A 12,319-nucleotide genomic window follows, 5' to 3' on the forward strand; every position below is an offset into this window, starting at 1 on the left:
GAAAATATTCGAGATATCAAACATGTCACAAACTGGGGGATGCTCATCAGGGTATTGGTCTGGCGGTTTACAGCGTGCGGCGTGCAAAACGCCCGTTACAAGAAAGTGTCATAAAGCAGGGCGGTTAGTAATGGCAAGAAGTAATGGCGTGAGCGGATCCACCTCCCTCATTATGGAAACATAAATCCCGACGTTACACATTACTCTTCCACCACTCAATCGTTTCCACTTCTTACGAGACCAGGGTACGTTTTATTTGCAACTTGTATAAATAGGTCTCACCTATTTCCACCAAATGACAAGTTTTGGTCAGAGAACAACATAGTATCCAGAAATAACCTGCTAGCTTTCCATCATGCTAGCCAATTCTACTTTCTGATACAAGTCGTAAACAAACACACCTTCAGAACCAACTATTCTGGTATCAACACTTTCTTCGCTTTCCTCCCTAAGACCAACCCTTCTCCTTCACTTTGTGACCGAAGCAAGACTGGAACGACCATTTCTTGGTTTAGGTCAGGATTGTATAGATTGATCTCTCGAATCAAAAGTACTCCCGTGCAGTACATTGTTTAGGATCTAGTCTCTTTTCTCACTCACACGCAAATTTACCAAAACCGGCAGAAACCGTTTTCACCCACAAACAATTGGCGACCACAGTGGGAGATTAATCTCTCGGTTGCAATATCAATCTTTGATTCCTAATTTTATTTTTCAACCTCGATCTCAAGATGGTAAAACTCAGGTCCGGATCAGCAACAAACCCTAAGAACACTAGCATTGAAATCATCCCCGGTACTAACGCTCCTTCCAGTGGCATTCAACACTAGCGGCACGGAAAATGTTCCTTCAGGTGTTACACCGCCGATCACCAGAGCCATATCCGTTGCCGCCACTCCCAATGTTTCTTCAAGTGTGACGCCTCCAACCATCACCAGAGCCGTTACTACTTCGCCATCAGGACGAGAGACTGGAGGAGCCAGAAGAAGCCGATCTCCTCAGACAGACATGGCTACAACTCAGAAAGAGATACCTATTTTCCTCAAGACACTAATGGAGCGGATACCACAAGAGTCACGTCAACCCCAGATGGAGCTGACAAGGAACATTAACATCCGGCGCATGCACTTCAGCAGGACGCACGTTTATAGATGAAGGGGCTCGCGTTGCTCTTGAACTCCCAGTAGAAAGGAATCAGCAATCAAATTTCGCCACACATGAAGATCAGGAACGACTCCTCCAAAATCGAGGTAAAGAAAATCAGCAACCCTCCTGAGTTCACAGAGACCCTCTTCCCGTCAGGAGCTTCATGATTTCTGGGGACTTCGCTTACAAAATCGTGCAATCTATGATGAAACATTTATGTGAGATTCTGTATTTCCCCAAGACGCAGCGTCAAGACATATTTGCAGCCCTCAACCACACTGCATCGTGAAAGCAGCTGTTTCCAGCCAGGGAAGCCGTTCTCAAACCCCAACCTCTCCTGAAAAGCACGATTGATAGATGGAACTGGAGACTCCTAACCACTGTTCACTTGAAGGATGTCGAGTTTGAGAGCATGCTGATTGACGCATCCTCCGCCTTCAACATTGTAACCGTCAAGGCTCTGAGAGTTGCAAGGTAAAATCAAACAGAATAAGCGTATTCTTTCCCATGAGGAGAAAAACACGACTTACCTAACAACACTATTTATGACGTCTTCCCATATGTCATATCGTATCAAGTCGTTTTTCGAAGTCAAGGGTTAATAGCACCCTCACTGGAGTTTTCTCCAGGAGCCGCTTCAACGTTCTCACCAGAAGTCGCTCCGCTTCAACGTTCTCCAGCAGCGGCTCCGCTTCAACGTTCTCTCCAGAAGTCGCTTCGCTTCAACGTTCTCCATCAGCGGCTCCGCTTCAACGTTCTCTCCAAAAGTCGCTCCGCTTTAACGTTCTCTCCAGAAGTTTCTTCACTTCAACGTTCGCTCCAGCAGCCGCTCCGCTTCAGCATTCTCTCTATAAGATGATCCAGGATCTGAAGCCGAAGCTCCATCGTTTTGCTCCATAAGTTTCAACGTCCTCTCAAAGAGCCGAAGCCGCTTCAACGCCTCCTTCTTGCCAAGGATCGTTTCGTATCCGCCACACTCCTACCTTCCAAGGTTCGTGCCCGTAGACACCAGACTCTTCCCTGTCAAGGATCGTGATCACATCCAGCCAAGAGTCGCAGTTGTGGTCACTTTTTGATCCATCTCGCCAAACCTCGTGGTCGTGGACAGTTTACTCGCTTACGCATCCAGCCGATCCCTTTGCTTACATGGACGCCCATGCAATTCCAGCCAACCTATTTTGGTTCCCACGACGATGTAGTCTCTTCTGATCACATATGCTGCCAAGAACTGTTGCTGCTCGTTTTTCGATACCAGCCAGAGCTTTACCATAGCAACAACCACTACAAAGTTTCACGTGAAAGAAGTAATAGAGTCACCATTACGGATGAAAGATGATGTCTTTATCGTGGTCAACTCATCGACCATACAAGATAGAAACATGTAAACCACACTTGGAGACTTAGGCTCTACACGGGATCCTTTCACTGTCAAAGCTCTGAAAACACGGTCAACCAAAAAGTCATAGCCACGACAAGGTCATCCACCCTTCAAAGGTGTAGGGAAAGAATATCATCACCTCTCTGTCTAGAAGGCGGATGCAACACTTTACGAGGCCGCGGCAGATCCCAAGCCTACTCAGAGAAAACAACTTCAGTAACCAAAGAAAAGTGCGACTGGGGATTTCTCATCATGGTCCATCCCCGACAACAATCAATCATTTGTGAGATAACTCCAGAGACGCGGCTGAAACATTTTCTTGAAGAGACAGAGGGAGCCATGATTAACGACATAACTCTCTCACTTCTATCTCTTCGTTATCCAGAATGTTTCGTCCATATGATATTCCAAGCATCCCAGCATCACATTCAGGAGAGTATGATAAGATTATATCAAATCCCATAGGCGTGGATTCAAGGCGATGCAATTAAAGTAGGTTACACCTGGGGACTGAAGTATCCTTCATGTTTAGAAGCTTAAACGCAGTCACCACCTTACCAGTGAATGCAGCAGAAGCACATCTTCCACGAGAAAATAGGCTCAGGATAATTACACATGGGGACTACCAGAATGGGATTCCTTCACTTCCCTCAACCAGGTTATTCCCGATTTCAACATCATCACTGTCGAAGTTTTACGAGCCACAAGAATTTCTCAACATGAAGCCGTACACGTGCATCAAAGACTCCAAAAGCACGCCACAGAGATACATTCACATATCCGGCCACGCCATCAGATCTAACATAAGTATAACAGAGGACTGCTCACTGCATCCCATTCCATAGAATAGTCCAAGATTCATAAGATGGTTCAAAGGATGTTCTTTGGAACGAAGTCCTTTAAGACTTGATAGTAGCACATCGGTAACGGAACGTCTCTTAACTCATCTATTTCACCCAATGGCTCCGGAAAATTTCAACCATACAAGCATCCACAACATATCATCATCGCGATCAGAAAGTCTAGGTACCAAATAACCTAAAGTCAAGGATGAACCAACAATGCAACCACAATCTCCAATATTAGCCCTGACATTATTTCATCCATCCATCCCAAGAGTGCAATGTAGTTTGGCAAATTTTAAAATCCACTGGAGAGGTCAGATTACTCATTCTTCTGGAGTCAGAACCTTATTACACATTCGGGAGAAGATCGATTGTACTGTTGGGTGGATACATGCGAGAGCACATACTTTGAGTTCTCCTATCTCGCCTTGCTGCCGATGATAACTATGGGAGATTGCTTTGTTGCCATTAATGGTCGCTCTACCACCGCTAACAAATGACGAAGAGGAGCCAGATACTGCAGATGAAAGCACGGAACCTGATGAACAACAAAAAGCAGAAGAGGGTCGATATCCCTTTTCATATGAACGCAATTTCTAGAGTTTGAACAGAATAAAGATTCCTTATTGCTCCATGAACGGGAACATATGACTGGGCGCACCACACTCATGCTCCATAGCCGAACAAGTAGTATGCCAATACCTCCGCTCTATGATCGAACCAGCAGCGTGCCACAACGAGGAACACCAGTCACTCAACCTGCAACGCTCCATGGATCCAGCACTTCGTGGTCAAGACAACTATCAATGGCTCCAACACTCTATGGTTAAGTTAGCGCCAATGCTCCAGCATTCCGTGATCCAACCAATAAGCCTTCCAAGTGCCATTTCCACCGTTCCACGGACTGAAGCCATCAACGCCACAATCATCATTTGAAACCAAAGTTCCAGCTTATCATCACCGCTTGGTAGCCAAAGTTCCATTGCCATCATCACTGTTTGGTAGCCAAAGTTCCAGCACTATCATCACCGTTTGGTAGCTAAAGTTGCAGCGCCATATTTTCACCATTCCATGGACTGAAGCCAGTTTCCACCATTCCATGGACTGAAGCTAGTTTCCACCATTCCATGGACTGAAGCCAGTTTCCACCATTCCAAAACCTAGCTAGCGCCATCTTGGCCGTTCAAAGCAGCGCCATCTCCACCAGCCAAGGAAGCGCCATCTTGGCCGTTCAAAGCAGCGCATCCACCATTCCACGAATCAGGAGCCAGTCGTGCCATCTTTGCTTCTCTGTGATCTAGCCATCCAAATACCATCCACCGCTTCACGGACCTAGCAAACAACACCACTCCACGGACCTAGCCAACAGCGCTGCTCCGCGGATCTAGCCAGCAGAATCATTCCATGGATGTAGCCAAGAAAGCAACGCCGTCCATCATTCATCCATCATTGAAAGACAACAGCGCCATCTACCTTTCTTAGCCAACCAGCGCCCGTTCCACGGACCAAGTTTCAATGTCACCTCTGCCGATCAATAGCCAAAGCTGCAGCGCTGATGCCAATACCCCATGGCCAAGCCGAATTACTCAGAGCCGCCAACACAGGGATTACGGATTCCTTATGCCTCCCGCTAAAGGTTAGTTGAATTTCCTTGGCAATCTCTTCACGTCTTGCTCTTTCGATTTTACTCTTGTCCGTCACCATTTCATGCTTACCCCGCAACAATGCCACTGTTACGTGCTAAGCAGGGGACTTAATGTTGATGGTGGTTTTTAGCTTAGGGTTAAAATCGTAAAACCTTGCATATGACATCACTCTGCAAGGAAACGATGTTGTGAGTGCTAACCTCTCCACCGGCATATTTATTGAGCCATTCAATATATTTACATGAAATTTATCCAGACTGGCGAATGTAGAAACCATACCCAAACACTCTCTAAAATTTCGGTACCTCGCCAATACAAGACTCGCTGAGTACTTTCCTGTGCTAAGTTCCCCGGCAGAACCCTTAATATTGGTATGGCATGACGGATTTATGTTCACTCGCAGCGGAGTAGCATGAACCTCCAAATACCAAACTTAAGGCCATCGCACAAAATGCTCAGACATTATTTGATAGACACATTTTTGTGTCCGATTTGTCTCGATTCTATATATTGTTAGGGCTCATTTTTGTACTTATTATGGTTTTCATTTATTTGTAGGTATTTTTGGCCAATAAACATTTTTGGAAAAAATTGGCTCGAAAAGTTGTCGGAAAGCACCTTGAGGACACTTGCTATTCGGACCCCTGGTTTGGATAAGGGCACCCCCAGGACTCCCCTTAAGGGAGCTGCTAAAGGCACCCCTACTCTGGATAGGTGCGCCCCTTTCTTCACAAATTCAAATTTCAAATTTGGCGGGAAAACAAACCAGCATGCATGTAGATTAGGGTTCGCATTCTTGGGAATATTTAAGGAGATTCAATCTCGGATTTTTGTTGGGATGGACTTCCTAGAGCATAACAGGGTTGGTATATGTGATTGGATCGAATGAATTGGGTTAGATCGATCGGGAGAAGGAAACAGAGGTGTTGTGGTCACGGGTTGCTGTTGGAATATTTTATTCGACAATTCAGGGAGATTAAAGGCTAGAAAATCTTCCCCAACATTCGTAGTTATCTAATAAAGAGTTTGGAAGTATTGGGAGAGGTCAAATACGCATGAAGATAAACCAAGATTTTGGGGGAGATTTAATCGAGTTGTGGCCTATTAAAGGAGAGGGGATAAGTCATGTAAGGGGTACGAATCCTTTCAAAGAAGTTTAGAACACCACAGATCTCCAGAGATCAAGTTGCAAGAAAATACCTTATTCTGCTGCTGCTGCTGAAGAGGAAGAACACGAAGAACATTGACGCACAAGCAACTTTCGCAGAAAACCATCGTTGTTTCACAGCAGAACCTATGTGTCGTTCATCACAGTGGTTGCATTAGGTCTTTAGCTATTATTTCTCCCTGTAACAGTGATTCTGCAACACCAACAAACTGTTGCGAATCGTCTGTATTATCACTTTTCATCTTTTTAATCATCTTTTGAGCCATAAACAAATATTTTGAGATCATGATTAATATGAGGAGCTAAACCCCATTGCTGAGGCGATAGAGGAAGCTATTTTTCCAACAAAAAGTGGTATATTCTATTTTTTCTTTTTATTTGCAATAATTATATGATTATTTGCCTTGAACTATTATTGAATATGATTTTTATTTGAGTGATTGTGATCTATTTTGATGGAGTATGCTTAGTTTTAAGACTTTTGATGCTTCATGCTTGGTATTTACAATTATTACTTTTGAAAATCTACTTGTTGCAATATTTTAGAATCAAATTAAACAAGAAAATTGCATAAATATAAGTATTGGTTTAATCACTTTGAACTTGGAAAATAGTGGAATCTTAGCCTCAGTGTTTCTTTTCAAATTGATATCATCTTTGTTTGAGTTTTCTATAAATTTTTACTGTGTTTTCTATTTTAGTTTTGAATTTAAGTCTAAAAAATACTCCACAAGTCTGAGAAACGAAACTCTTTTTACCACTATCTACAAATCACATCAATTTTTGGCACCGCCGACGCGGACTTGTTTTTAGGGTTTTAGATTTATTTTATATTTATTTATTTTTATCATTTTTGTTCTTTTTTATGTTTTTGGGTATTTATCTTGTGTCTACAGGTTCTGGATCATAAAGAAAATTGAGCCAAAGAGTTTGGTGATTTCATAAAGACTTGGAGCTAAAGATAAAAGCAAAAAGAACAGAAAAGAAGACAATTTTATTTTAGGGTTTGTTTATTTTCTTTTAGAAAAAAAAACTGTATTAGGGTTTATTATTTTTGTAATTTTTCTTTTCTTTTTAGACTTTGGGACATTATTTTTTTTATTACCCTATAGAAGGGTACTTTCAATATAAACTGTTTGCAGAGAAGGAGGACAATTACGATATTGTCTCTGCACCTTGGGTTCGTACACTAGACATCGGAGTCAGTGGCCCGAGTCGACTACAACCGATTCATCCCCCGTCTGGAACGGGAGGTAAGATTCTAAACACTCGTGAATCCCCTGTCAGCGAGTTACTGGACTCCTTCGTATGCATATATGTTGAGGACTGAATACGAACATTTATTTTTCTAGTAAAGGGCAAGGCCTGGCCATACAAGATAAGGGTTCGGATTTCATCACCATTCTCTTCTTGCCCGCTTTAGGAACACGTAACCTACGCGAACCTAAGCCTAAAATTTTGACTAGAACGAGACCGATAGGGTAACGAGCTTAACAGGAAAGTCATTCGAAAAATATTGGTTACTATTTTAAGCATACTTCGAAGTTCTTGACGGTTTCTGTAAGTTGAATGCATGACTGCTCCGCTTTGTAATTCCGGTGAGGCCTTGGGTATCAAAGCTCCACTGAGCTTCCCTCGCCTCTATTCAACTTACATTAACTCGGATTGATTCCAGAGGGGTTTGCTTGAATTGTAACGAATTCCCGTTCGAAGGATTAGAAGCTGGTTTAGAAACAATGTAAGTGGAGTCATCATGCTTTTTGTTTGCTAGAAATCAATAGGTTTGATTTGGTTGAGTCGGCCTTGATCTGTGTTTGCTTACCTTTCCAATTTAGAAAATTCTATTGTATGCCTGAACATAAAAGAGACGCACTAGGTAGATTTGTTAAAGAGAAACCTAGTAGTTCTAAGCATCTCGATTACCTTAATCTAGAGAGTCCGACTTTTGAAGAGTCTGTTTTTGAACGTCCTTTGACTGAGAAGAGAATCCTTGTTGCTCCGATAGCGCCAGAAATAGCAACTTTGAAAGCCTTGTTGAATCCAACTAGGACTACTCGTCCCTCATGTATCAGGTTAGCTGAGACGGAAGCAACTTATGAACTTAAACCTGGGACCTTACAGCTGCTCCCAATCTTTTTAGGGAAAGAAAATGAAAACCTCAATTTCCATGTTAGGGACTTTGAGGAAATTTGTAGTACCCTCAGGATTAGAAACTTAGATGATGATGCTTTGAAACTTAGGTTATTCCCCTTTTCCCTGAAAAATAAAGTTAAATCGTGGCTATATAGTTTGGCTTCCGGGTCAATCAAAACGTATGAACAACTTACATCTGCCTTTTTGAACAAGTTTTTCCCTAGGCACAAAACATCGTCTATTAGGACGCAAATCTGCACGTTTTCTCAACATGAGGGAGAAACTTTGTATAGGTATTTGGAAAGGTTCAATGATTTATTATCCCAATGTCCTCATCATGGTTTAGAAAAGGTTAGGTTAGTTCAGATCCTTTATGAGGGTTTAGATTATCCCACCAAAACCACAGTAAAATTTATGTGTACTGGTGGATTTGAGAACCAAACAGTTGATGACGCGATGACATATTTGCATGAAGTCGCCGAAAAAACCCAACAATGGGAAAGTAGTAGGGGACCCCAGAAAACAATTCTTCTTAGCAGAGGAAACGTTAATAGGGTAGAAGGAGGCTATGAATCAGATGCCAAAATTGCTGCTATAGCGAAAAGGTTAGAAGCTTTAGAAGTGGGTAACACTAGTGGTAGATTAGAGCCTCTTTGGGAAGGCCAGAATAATGAAGAGCAAGCCAATGCTCTATATAATAACACTAGGTTTGATAATCGTCAGAAGTTTGACCCATATTCAGAAACCTATAATCCTGGTTGGAGGAACCATCCGAACTTTTCATGGTCTAAGGGCCAGAGTCAGGGTCAGTCTAATAATTCTAATGCTCCCCCAGGTTTTGGCTACACTAGGAATACATCAGGCCCAGAAAATAAAACGACTAGCTTAGAGGAATCTATTAAGATGTTAGCAAAAACTCAGGAAATGTTAGCACAGAGCCATGTTAGTTTTCAACAGGAAACCAAGCAGAATTTTCAAACTAATGCTCAGAGCCTTGCTAAGTTAGAACTTCAAGTCGGCCAAATAGCTAAGACCTTAAGTGAGAGAGATAATGGTAGGTTCCCTAGTCAGACTAATCCCAATCCTAGAGGAGTTCATGAAGTAGGTACAAAACCATCGAATCAATTGAATGCTATTAGAACCCTTAGGAGTGGTAGAATAGTAGACAATCAGGTAACCATGCCCGATAGTGAACATACTGTAGTTCACCCCTCAGGACCACTAGCTAAGGAAACTGATAAAATTTCTGATGATGCCAACTCAGTTCCTGAGAGGTCTGATTCTGTGCCTAGAGCCCCATTTCCTCAGCTATTAGTACCAACAAAGAAGGAATCGAACTTTAATGACATATGGAGGTTTTTAAGCAAGTTACCATAAACCTTCCTTTATTAGATGCAATTAGGCAAATTCCTGCTTATGCCAAGTTCCTTAAGGATATGTGTACGCGAAAGCGAAAACTTAGCGTCCATAAGAAAGCCTTTTTAGCTAGTCACGTAAGTTCAATTATTCAAAACCACAACTCCAAAGTACAAAGACCCAGGTTCCCCTACCATTGCTTGTACAATAGGTAAACCCGGGTAGAAAAACTTTACTTGACTTAGGAGCCAGTGTGAACCTACTTCCTTCCATGTGTACTTACAGCTAGGACTTGGTGAAATGAAACCTACTCAGATAACACTGCAGTTAGCTGATAGGTCTGTTAAAATTCCTCGAGGTGTTATTGAGGATGTCCTTATTGAGGTCGACAAGTTTATTATCCAGTGGATTTCGTGGTCCTAGATACCCAACCTGTCCCTGACCCAGAGAACCAGATACCTGTGATTTTAGGTCGCCCATTTTTAGCTACGTCTAATGCGATCATTAACTGTCGAAATGGTGTGATGAATTTATCTTTTGGTAATATGACTATGAGATGAACATTTTTAATGTCAGTAAGCTACCTCATGAGCTAGATGACACATGTGTTGAAGAGGTGAACATGATAGAAGCCTTAGTTCAGAGTCATTACCAAACATTTTATTGAAGACCCATTAGAAAGTTGTCTATCCCATTTTGGTTTAGATTTTGACGACGATAGCACTATTGAACAGTGAATGCTCTATTAGATTCTACCCCTGTGTTAGACACTGATAGATGGAAAGCTAGGTTCGAACCGTTACCAGTTTCTGAGACTACCCTAATTCCTTCTTTAGAAGAGCCCCCAAAGTTGGACCTTAAACCACTACCCGATACTCTAAAGTATGTGTTTTTAGGCCCATCTGAGACTTTACCTGTGATTGTAGCTTCCGATTTGGATAGTGATCAGGAAAGTAGGCTAGTAAATGTACTTCAAGACAATAAGGAAGCTTTAGGGTGGACTATAGCAGACATTAAGGGTATAAGTCCTACTGTGTGTATGCATCAGATTCATTTAGAGGAAGACTCCAAACCTTCTAGGGAGATGCAACGTCGACTGAACCCTAACATGAAAGAGGTAGTTCGAAAAGAGGTGCTTAAGTTGTTAGATGCGGGTATTATTTACCCAATTTCAGACAGTAAGTGGTCAGCCCTGTTCAGGTTGTCCCCAAGAAATCAGGTATCACTGTAGTCCAGAATGATAATAATGAATTAATCCCAACCCGAGTGACCACGGGATGGTGTGTGTGTATTGACTATAGGAAATTGAACAAGGTCACAAGGAAGGATCACTTTCCCCTTCCTTTTATCGACCAAATGCTAGAGCGATTAGCTGGACATAGTCACTATTGCTTCTTAGATGGCTACTCCGGTTATAATCAGATCGTTATTCCCCAGAAGACCAAGAGAAAACATTTACCTGTCCCTTTGGTACCTTTGCGTATAGACGCATGCCTTTCGGGCTATGTAATGCCCCTGCAACTTTTCAGCGTTGTATGATGAGCATATTTTCTGATATGGTAGAACGGTTCTTAGAGGTCTTTATGGATGATTTTTCAGTGTTTGGTTCATCTTTCGATGAGTGCTTGCATCATTTGACATTAGTGTTGACTAGGTGTAAGGAAAAAAATTTAGTGCTTAATTGGGAAAAATGCCATTTCATGGTTAAATCAGGAATTGTATTAGGGAACATCGTCTCTTCAAAGGGTATAGAGGTAGACAAAGCCAAAGTTGACCTTATTAAGACTTTACAGGTCCCAAAAACCGTAAAAGATATTAGGTCATTCCTAGGGCATGCAGGTTTTTACCGTCGATTCATTAAGGATTTTAGCTTGATTTCTAGACCTCTTTGCAATTTGCTTGCAAAAGATGTTAAGTTTGTCTTTGATGATGCTTGTTTAGAGGCTTTTGAGAAGCTTAAAACTTTACTCACTACCCGATAGTCCAGGCACCTAACTGGAACCTACCCTTTGAGATTATGTGTGATCTTCAGATTATGCTATAGGTCGTTTTAGGACAAGAGAAAACAAATTACTTCATGTGATTTATTATGCTAGAAAACTCTGAATGATGCCCAAATGAACTACAACTACCGAGAAGGAACTTTTAGCCATCGTGTTTGCCTTGGATAAGTTTAGGTCCTACCTATTAGGTTCTAAGATCATAATCTATACAGATCATGCTGCTTTGAAATACCTTTTATCTAAGAAGGATACCAAACCTAGATTGATTAGATGGATCCTATTGTTACAGGAATTTTCCCCAGACATTAGAGAAAAAAGGGTGCAGAAAATGTAGTAGCAGACCACTTGTCTAGGCTAGTTTTAGTTCCCCTAGTGATTCCCTTCCTATAAGGGATAGTTTTCCTGATGAACAATTGTTCTCTGTTTCCCAATCACCTTGGTATGCAAATATAGTGAATTATCTTGTTACTGGTCGAATGCCTCAACATTGGGGTAAGCAAGATCGTTCTAGGTTTTTAGCCGAGGTTAAGCATTTCTTTTGGGACGATCCTTATTGTTTAAGTATTGTCCGGACCAGATATTAGGAGATGTGTATCTGAGAGTGACAGTCATATTTCTCCTTTTGTCATGAACATGCATGTGGG

At 41.9% G+C, this 12,319-nt stretch overlaps 1 pseudogene; it reads right to left on the reverse strand.

Annotated features, from left to right (window-relative positions):
- Positions 1-8,560: 8,560 nt before the first annotated feature.
- LOC113335056 lies at positions 8,561-8,660 on the reverse strand (annotated as a pseudogene).
- Positions 8,661-12,319: the final 3,659 nt, after the last annotated feature.

This window comes from Papaver somniferum, unplaced genomic scaffold (assembly GCF_003573695.1).
Source record: "Papaver somniferum cultivar HN1 unplaced genomic scaffold, ASM357369v1 unplaced-scaffold_137, whole genome shotgun sequence".
NCBI lineage: Eukaryota > Viridiplantae > Streptophyta > Magnoliopsida > Ranunculales > Papaveraceae > Papaver > Papaver somniferum.